The following is a 10,540-nucleotide window of genomic DNA, read 5'->3' as shown; positions in this document are numbered from 1 at the left end:
AATTAAAATTTTACCAAAATTTTCGTTAACAATTATAGTTATATTTTACTATTAATTTTTTGATATCAATATATATATTAATTGTTATACATATTAACAGTGGTAAAATTTTTTGATTTAATATTAAAATAATATATATTGATATCAAAAAACTAATAGTAAAATATAAAATAATTGTTAACAAAAATTTTTATAAATCACAATTTAATAATTAAAAAAATTATTGAAGGGTATCTTAGAAAAAAATAATTTAATTATTAAATTTTTTTAAAAATATTTTGGTAAAAATACAATTTAATCAATAAAAAATAATTTATTAAAGGATATTTTCGTAAGCAAAATTTAATGACAAAAAAATACAATTTTTACTAAAGAGTATTTTTATAAAAAAAAATTATTTTTCCTAAACATAGATAAAGTTAACATTAATTAACACAAAAAATTTTAAATGGATTAAAGATGAAATTTTTTAAAAATTGTAAGAGAGAGAAATATATATTTTACAAATGAAGAGGAGGAGAGTATCATTTTAGCATCTTTCAGAGGAGGAGAGTAAAATTTTCTCTATAATATATAATGGTTGGGTATATTTATTATAATTTAAAATATTTAATAATATTTTAATTTTTACAAGTTTGAAAAAAACTTTTCTCAAGGATTTAATAATTTAGAATAATTTTGATAATTTAGTCTCTTTAATTTTAGAAAAAAATATTATATTTAATTTGTACTATAAAGGATTAAAAAAATATTAATATGGGTTATTAATATATTATTTTTAAAATAATCACAAAGAATTGCTACACAACACACTATGAGTTATTAATTTATCACGTCCTTCAGCTTTATTTTTGTTTTATTTATAAATTTTACGGTTAAAATTAATGAATAATTGTAATTATAAATTAGTTATACGTTAATCTATCAAAGTTCAACTAGTCCAACCCAAAAGACATGGCCCAAGCCCAATGACACAACAACTGTGTCCTGTCCAACCCTACAAACACAGTCTCTTTGGCAACTACACACATGCACGTGTCACATTCCAACCGCACTACGTACGATCCGCATGACATGATGATTATAGCGTTAGCACCATAGACTTACCCTTGATCCGATCCTTGCTTCTTAAACCTGAAATCACTTAACAAATATATCAAGGTATCGAGTGAAATCAAAATGAATTAAATTTAGCAATTTAAACGTCTAAAAAACATGCTTTCACTCTTAAGCACAAATTAGGAGAAATTCACAAAACCATGATATTTCATTGAATAAATATGAGAAAAGTTGATAAAATCCTCTAAATTCGACACAAGATACGTAACACCCTACTACACAGAGTTTTACGCTTAAGTCGTAGAACAAAGATAGTGTAGTGTTATGGACCTCTAATCAGTAAATATTTACATATAATAGTAAAAAGAGATAATATACTAGGAGCCTTGAAAAATGGGTAAACAAAAATCGCAAAATAAAAAGCGCAATGCTCAGGGAATAGAATTACTTACGTGCTAAGAAACCTAAAACTTAAGGATAAGAATAAGCGGAAGAGTAAAAGAAATCCAAGAATATAGCATAACTAGCTCTTGACTCAGCCTGCGAAGCCAAGGCTAGCCGGAGAATATATATATATATACAAGTGTCCCAACGTACTCAAAATACAAAATAAGACCCTAACTCTCCCTCATCCTCTATGATGATCAAAATAAACAAGTTTCTTGGGGAGCAAGCTAAGTACATAAGTATATATATATATATATATATATATATATATATATATATATATATATATATATACACACACACACAAACAGAAAACCCAAAATAACCCAGGGACTACTCCGCTTCAGGGATCCAGACGCCTAGCGAGGAGCCTCTCAACCTGCATCAGAAAATAACAACACAGTATGGGGTGAGAACCGGAGGTTCTCAGCATGATAAAGGTGCCACGCATATAATAGATAAGGTTCTGTGAATGCCAGAGGCAATCATAGAACTCCATCATACAATTATAAAACTTAATTTCTAAGTAGAATCCATAAAAGGGGGTAGGTAATCTACGCATTCCTAAACTTACTAACTTTTAAACCTAACACAAACACCAAGCCATTTCACCCTTCCTCCATTCCTCCATCATCCGTAAATCATGTAGAGACAAGCAACCAAATAAGTTCACGCACAAGTAAGAAACAGATATTGCAAGTAGCAAGTATAGCAGGTAGCAGGATATATATTCAATTAGGCAATCTCAGGTAATGCATATCAATCAAAACAAACAAATGCACAAGATATATGCCTGTCCTATGGCTGATGAGGCTCATCTGTTGGTTATCTAGCCAACCCGATAAGTCCGAAAATCTTAGACTGTACCCCGTTGCGCATCTTCCTGAGACTATGCATAGATTTCACATTCATTCATCATTTAATCACTCAATGGGGGATATCCATACCGGAAAATTTATACGTTCCCGATCACCCTTACGACGTAGGGTCAACAGAGTATCAAGATTCAACCTGGAACACGTGGTGGCAAGCCATGGTTTTGTTACCCAGGGAAACTCGTATCTCAGATATCATCATTCATAAGCCATTTCATATTCATAATCATTGTTTCATCATTCATCAAAGCCATGGCATCATAACTTCACTTACATTCACATCTCTTCCTTATAACTCATCATATTTTAGCTCTTTCTTCATTTCCAAGTTACCCCAAATTCCTACCGTCCACCAATTACTAAGCTCACTAGTAAGATCTAGGGATAACAAAGCAAAAATGGAGGTTTAGAAGTTCAAAATCATATTTAGAACATAAAAACACAGCTGCTAGAAAACAGGGTGTGTGCGTGGGTATAGCTCAGAAAGACATCAAGACGTGTGCGTGCGCACGAATGCGTGCGTGCGCACACATTACTTGGTGTGAATGCGCCTCACCTGTGCTAGCACCACCAACAGAAGGCCTATCCTAGTGTGTGCATGCGCACAATGGCGTGCGTACGCACACCTTTTGAAAAATGCCAGGTGTGCGTGCGCACAAAGGCATGTATACACACAAGTAAAATTTCTGCTTCTGTTGGGTGTGTGCGCACAACAATGTGTGTCGGCACACACCAAAAAACCTGGTTCTGCTGCAACAATCAAAATTTTAGTTTTTCCCACCGAATTTCCAGCGTCCATAACTTCCTCTACAGATTTCGGTTTTTCGCAAACCTTATATCATTTTCAAGCTTTTAAAACCTTCTTTAATTTGAAATAAACCTCATCTTCATCCAAAATTTGTGGAGCAAGTTATGCACTACCAAAGTTCATCGAAATTCACTTTTTACCAAAATATACCAAGCTCCACTTTTTACCAAATTCACAATCTTTACCCACAAAACCTGCACATTTATAACATATCAAGCCCCACTTCATTAATACTAACTACAAACACATTAATACTCACCATTCCATAAAATCCATACATTAATTCCAACATTCACCATTCCAACCACAAGCTACAACTTTAAAAATTCATTAACTTACTTCTTCAATTCATTAATAACAACCCATAAATCATCATTAACCACTCAATAAGCCATAACCACAAAATCTCATTAACATATACCAATAACATCATCAACCCACCATTATTAATTCCAATAATACATATTCATTAACACCAATAACTCATTCTCATGAATTCCAATCATCTCATATCCATTAACTCTAACATAAGCTCAATCATCAATTTACCATTAACATCACAAAACTAATCATTTAATGCATAAGACCATTTCAACTTATCCTATAGTTCTCCAGCCTAAGTTTTCACACAACCTTACATATTAAACACACGAAACCTAAACTATACCTTTGCCGATCACTATATTTAGTCCAAGACAGCCACACAAATAACGACACAACCCCTCAAGCTTAGAGAAACCAGCCACAATCTTAGCTCAAATCACCACCAAGCTTCCAAATGCCCACAATTCAACTCCAATGCATATATATCTACTTAATTCACACCTAATACACATGTACACTTCAATTTCAGATTTCACATAGTAAATTCAAGATTTGGTTAGGGTTTAGGTTGTTCTTACCGTATCCACACGTATAGCAACTCAAGCCCAATAAGCTTTGCAAGCTAAATCGAACCTAAAACACCAAATTGGGCAAGATTTTATCACAAGGGTTTAATTTCCCAATTAGAAAGGGGGTAGAGATTCTGAAATGAAATTAGGGCTTACCGGTAAAATTGATCCGATAGAAATATAGAGCTCGACGCGTTGGACGCGTGGCCGTGAATGGTGCGACGATCGGAGGTCAAACGGGGAAGTTATGGTGGAAGGAAGAATTGATGAGGTTTAGGGAGCTCTCTTCCTCCCCAATTCTATTTGGCGTCGTTGTTACTAAATGGGGGAGTAGGAGCTTCTGCCCATTTTAACTTATGGGTCCGGTTGGACCCACGGGCTCGGTTTTGGGCCCACTTCAACCGGTTTGGCCTATCCGATCCAATTTTGGGCCAATTTTTTTGAAATTGGTATCAAAATTCTCGTTTTGAAGAGCACTATCCTATTTTGATATTAGTTTTGCATTTTTAATTTTTCTAATTAAAATTTAATTTATTGAATAATTATTTACTAATTTTGGCGGGGTTTACAAGATAAACACTAAAAATGGGGTTTGTCACCCTTATTTCGAACCACTCTTTCTCCCTCCCCCCCTTCTCTCTCTCTCTCTCTCTCTCTCTCTCTCTCTCTCTCATTACTCACCCTCTCACCTCCTACTATCTCTAACTCTGTTATCTCTCCCTCAACATTCTCTCTAGCAGCCCCTTCGACGGCACCCTCTCGTCATCCAACTCTTGTCTCTATTCATCATTTCTACCGAACCGCCGTTGTTGGTCCTGAACTACCGTAGTTGGTGCCGCTTCTACCGCTGCACCTTCTAGGTAGCATCCCCTTCTCTCACTTCTTAAATTTAGTTATGGTTTGGTATTATCAATTTCTAATGACCATTGATATTTGTTGGTGTTGAAAGTTGAGAATAAATTCAAAATTGATTTGTTTGTTGTATTGTTTGAATTTTATGTTTAATAAGTACTGCTAATAAGAGCTAAGATGATAATTTAGGATCAGTTAGAAAACTTATAAAAATAGGTTTGATGATAAACAAATTAAAACTTCTAATTAGTTAGATACTCAACTAATTAGTTAACAAAGTAAATCATATAAGTCCTAATAAAACTTAAATTTAGAGACATTTACATTTTTTACTTAGCTTAAATAAGGTCTAGTAATTTATACAAACTATTTTTTAAAATTTTGATTTGAATTTATAAAAGTATGTGAAGTAATAGGTTTTAGAGTGATTTAGGCCTTTAGTTTAATATTTTGGTTAGAATAAAAGCTTTAAGCTTAGATAATATTTAATCTCATTAACCTAAGAGTAGAGTTAGATAGGTTAAGTAAATAAAGATTGAAAATGAAAATTTTTTAAATTAAAATCTGTAGTGAATTCTCAATACTTGATGATATGCATGCTGTAGTAGTTCTAAAATTTGAGAATAGATTCTCTAATAGATTAGTCAGGCTTAGATTCAAGGCTTATAATTTTATAAATTTTTGTGTTTTATTATTGTTTGTTAAGTTATTTTTTATGTGTTGTGGCTGTTTTGAGTTTTAATTTATGACCGATTCTCCGTAGAGTTTGTTTTGATTGTTGTGTGGTTTATCACTGATGAGCGGATAATTTATACACTTTTTGGCATTATTTTTAGGTAGTTTTTAATAGGATTTAGCTACTTTTAGGGATGTTTTCATTAGTTTTTATGCGAAATTCACATTTCTGGACTTTACTATGAGTTTGTGTATTTTTCTATGATTTCAGGTATTTTCTAGCTGAAATTGAGGGACCTGAGCAAAAATCTGATTTAGGCTTAAAAAGGACTGCTGATGTTGTTGGATTCTGACCTCCTTGCACTCAAAATGGATTTTCTGGAGCTACAAAACTCCAAATAGAGCTCTCTCAAAAGAGTTGGAAAGTAGACATCCAGAGCTTTCTAACAATATATAATAGTTCATACTTTATTCGAATCAAGACAACGTAAAGTGGCGTTCAACGCCAGTTCCATGCTGCATTCTGGAGTAAAACGCCAGAAACACGTCACAAACCAGAGTTAAATGCCAAAAACACGTTACAACTTGGCGTTTAACTCCAGAAGAAGCCTCTACATGTGTAAAGCTCAAGCTCAGTCCAAGCACACACCAAAGTGGGCCCCGGAAGTGGATTTCTGCATTTAGACTTATTTTTGTAAACCCTAGTAATTAGTCTAGTATAAATAGGACATTTTACTATTGTATTAGACATCTTTGGATTATTTTTGGATTACCTTATGATCCTTTGATCACGTTTTTGGGGGCTGGCCATCCGGCCATGCCTGGACCATCACTTATGTATTTTCAACGGTGGAGTTTCTACACACCATAGATTAAGGGTGTGGAGCTCTGCTGTACCTTGAGTTTTAATGCAATTACTACTATTTTCTATTCAATTCAGCTTATTCTTGTTTTAAGATATTCGTTGCACTTCAACCTGATGGATGTGATGATTCGTGACACTCATCATCATTCTCACCTATGAACGCGTGACTGACAACCACTTCCGTTCTACCTTAGAACAAGCGAGTATCTCTTGGATTCCTTAATCAGAATCTTCGTGGTATAAGCTAGAACCCTTTGGCGGCCATTCTTGAGAATTCAAAAAGTCTAAACCTTGTCTGTGATATTCCGAGTAGAATTCATGGATTGAATGACTGTGACGAGCTTCAAACTCGTGATTGTTGGGCGTAGTGACAGACGCAAAAGAATCAATGCATTCTATTCCGACATGATCGAGAACCGACAGATGATTAGCTGTGCTGTGAAAAGAGCATTTGAACCTTTTTTACTGAGAGGATGGGAAGTAGCCATTGACAACGGTGATGCCCTATATACAGCTTGCCATGGAAAGGAGTATGAAGAATTGGATGAAAGCAATAGGAAAGCAGAGATTCAATAGGAACTTGCATCTCTATGAACTTATTTGAAATTTCCACCATTGAATTACATAAGTATCTCTATTTTATTTTATGCTTTATTTATTATTAATTTCGAAACCTTTATAACCATCTGAATCTGCCTAACTGAGATTTACAAGATGACCATAGCTTGCTTCATACCAATAATCTCCGTGGGATCGACCCTTACTCACGTAAGGTATTAATTGGATGACCCAGTGCACTTGCTGGTTAGTTATGTGAAGTTGTGATAAAGTGTAATTCACATTTGAGAGCACTACCAAGTTTTTGGCGCTATTGTTGATGATCACAATTTCGTGCACCAAGTTTTTGGCGCCGTTGCCGGGGATTGTTCGAGTTTGGACAACTGACGGTTCATCCTGTTGCTCAGATTAGGTAATTTTCTTTTCAAAAAAGTTTTCAAAAATCTTTCAAATTTTTTTATTTATTTTCAATTTTCCAAAAATTAATTTTTGAAAAATCCAAAAAAAAATTTAATAAAATCATAAAAACCAAAAATATTTTTGTGTTTCTTGTTTGAGTCTAGTTTCAATTTTTTAGTTTGGTGTCAATTGCATGTTTTTAAAAATTTATGCATTTTTCGAAAATTCATGCATGTGTTCTTCATGATCTTCAAGTTGTTCTTGACAAGTCTTCTTATTTGATCTTTAAATTTTCTTGTTTTGTGTTTTTTGTTATTTTTCATATGCATTTTTGCATTCATAGTGTCTAAACATGAAAAATTTTTAAGTTTGGTGTCTTGCATGTTTTTCTTTTCTTGAAAATTTTCAAAAATAAGTCTTAATGTTCATCTTGATCTTCAAAGTGTTCTTGGTGTTCATCTTGACATTCAAAGTGTTCTTGCATGCATCATGTGTTTTGATCCAAAATTTTCATGTTTTGGGTCATTTTTGTGTTTTTTTCTCTCATCATTAAAAATTCAAAAATAAAAAAAATATATCTTCTCCTTTTTTCTCTCATAAATTTCGAAAATTTGAGTTGACTTAGTCAAAAAATTTTAAAACTTAGCTATTTCTTATAAGTCACGTCAAATTTTCAATTTTAAAAAATCCTATCTTTTCAAAATCTTTTTCAAAAATCAAATCTTTTTCATTTTTCTTTTATGATTTTCGAATATTTAAAATTATTTTTCAAAATCTTTTTCTTATCTTTATTTCAAAGTTTCGAAAATTTTACTAACAATTAATGTGATTGATTCAAAAAATTTGAAGTTTGTTACTTTCTTGTTAAGAAAAGTTCAATCTTTAAATTCTAGAATCATATCTTTTAGTTTCTTGTTAGTCAAGTAATCAATTTTAATTTTAAAAATCAAATATTTTTCAAAATATCTTTTTCAATCATATCTTTTTAAAATATCTTTTTCAAATCATATATTTTTCAAAAATCTGATTTCAAAATATCTTTTCTAACTTCTTATCTTTTCAAAATTGAATTTCAAATCTTTTTCAACTAACTAGTTGACTTTTTGTTTGCTTTACTATTTCTTATCTTTTTCAAAACCACCTAACTACTTTCCTCTCTCTAATTTTCGAAAATTACCTCCTTCTTTTTCAAAGTTCATTTAATTAACTAATTGTTTCAAATTTTAATTTTAATTGTTTCTCTTCTCTTAATTTTCGAAAATCACTAACCCTTTTTCAAAACTTATTTTCAAATTTCTCCCTCTCTCATCTCTTTCTATTTATTTATTCATTTACTAACACTTCTCTTCATCTTAAAATTCGAACCCCCTCTTCCTCTCTGAGTTCAAATTTTCCTCTTTTCCTTCTTCTATTCTTTTCTTCTTCTACTAACATAAAGGAATCTCTCTACTGTGGTAAAGAGGATCCCTATTATTATTTTCTGTTCCCTTCTTTTTCATATGAGCAGGATCAAAGATAAGGACATTCTTGTTGAAGCAGATCCTGAACCTAAAAGGACTCTGAAGAGGAAACTAAGAGAAGCTAAATTACAACAATCCAAAGACAACCTTACAGAAATTTTTGAAAAGGAAGAGGAGATGGCAGCCGAAAATAATAATGCAAAGAGGATGCTTTGTGACTATACTACACCCACTTCCAGGTTTGATGGAAGAAGCATCTCAATCCCTGCCATTGGAGCAAACAATTTTGAGCTGAAACCTCAATTAGTTGCTCTAATGCAACAGAACTGCAAGTTCCATAGACTTCTATCAGAAGATCCCTATCAGTTTTTAACTGAATTCTTGCAGATCTGTGAGACTGTTAAGACTAATAGAGTAGATCCTGAAGTTTACAGGCTCATGCTTTTCCCTTTTGCTATAAGAGACAAGGCTAGAACATGGTTGGACTCTCAACCTAAAGATAGCTTGGACTCTTGGGATAAGCTGGTCACAGCCTTCTTGGCTAAGTTCTTTCCTCCTCAAAAGCTGAGAAAGTTTAGAGTGGATGTTCAGACCTTCAAACAAAAAGATGGTGAATCCCTCTATGAAGCTTGGAAAAGATACAAGCATATGACCAAAAGGTGTCCTTCTGACATGCTTTCAGAGTGGACCATTTTGGATATATTCTATTATGGTCTATCTAAGTTCTCTAAGATGTCACTGGACCATTCTGCAGGTGGATCCATTTACCTAAAGAAAACGCCTGTAGAAGCTCAAGAACTCATTGACATGGTTACAAATAACCAATTCATGTACACCTCTGAGAGGAATCTTGTGAGTAATGAGACGCCTTAGAAGAGGGGAGTTCTTGAAATTGATGCTCTGAATGCCATATTGGCTCAGAACAAAATGTTGACTCAGCAAGTCAACATGATTTCTCAGAGTCTGAATAGATTGCAAAATGCATCCAACAATACTAAAGAAGCATCTTCTGAAGAAGAAGCTTATGATCTTGAGAACCCTGCAATGGCAGAGGTAAATTACATGGGTGAACCCTATGGAAACATCTATAATTTCTCATGGAGAAATCATCCAAATTTCTCATGGAAGGATCAACAAAGGCCTCAATAAGGCTTTAATAATGGTGGAAGAAACAGGCTTAGCAATAGCAAGCCTTTTCCATTATCTTCTCAGCAACAGACAGAGAATTCTAAGCAGAGCCCCTCTAGCTTAGCAAACATAGTCTCTGATCTATCTAAGGCCACTTTAAGTTTCATAAGTGAAACAAGGTCCTCCATCAGAAATTTGGAGGCACAAGTGGGCCAGCTGAGTAAGAAAATTACTGAAACTCCTCCTAATACTCTCCCAAGCAATACTGAAGAGAATCCGAAAAGAGAGTGCAAGGCCATTGACATAATCAAAATGGCCGAACCTAGAGAGGAAGGGGAGGACATGAATCCCAATGAGGAAGACCTCATGGGATGTCTCCCAGACAAGAAGGAGTTCCCTATTGAAGACCAAAAAAGGAATCTGAGGCTCATATAGAGACCATAGAGATTCCATTAAACCTCCTTCTACCATTCATGAGCTCTGAGAACTATTCTTCCTCTGAAGAGGATGAAGATGTAACT

At 33.6% G+C, this 10,540-nt stretch overlaps 1 non-coding gene across 1 annotated transcript; it reads right to left on the bottom strand.

Moving 5' to 3' along the window:
* Positions 1-9,461: 9,461 nt before the first annotated feature.
* On the bottom strand, positions 9,462-9,565 carry LOC112763715 (small nucleolar RNA R71). The gene has a single exon (XR_003182925.1). It is a non-coding gene; the product is annotated as a small nucleolar RNA R71 (small nucleolar RNA).
* Between the last annotated feature and the right edge of the window lie 975 nt (positions 9,566-10,540).

The sequence above is a fragment of the Arachis hypogaea genome, chromosome 2 (assembly GCF_003086295.3).
Source record: "Arachis hypogaea cultivar Tifrunner chromosome 2, arahy.Tifrunner.gnm2.J5K5, whole genome shotgun sequence".
NCBI classification, from domain to species: domain Eukaryota; kingdom Viridiplantae; phylum Streptophyta; class Magnoliopsida; order Fabales; family Fabaceae; genus Arachis; species Arachis hypogaea.
The sequence above is the reverse complement of the archived record's forward strand: the minus strand, read 5'-3'. Positions and strand labels throughout refer to the sequence as shown.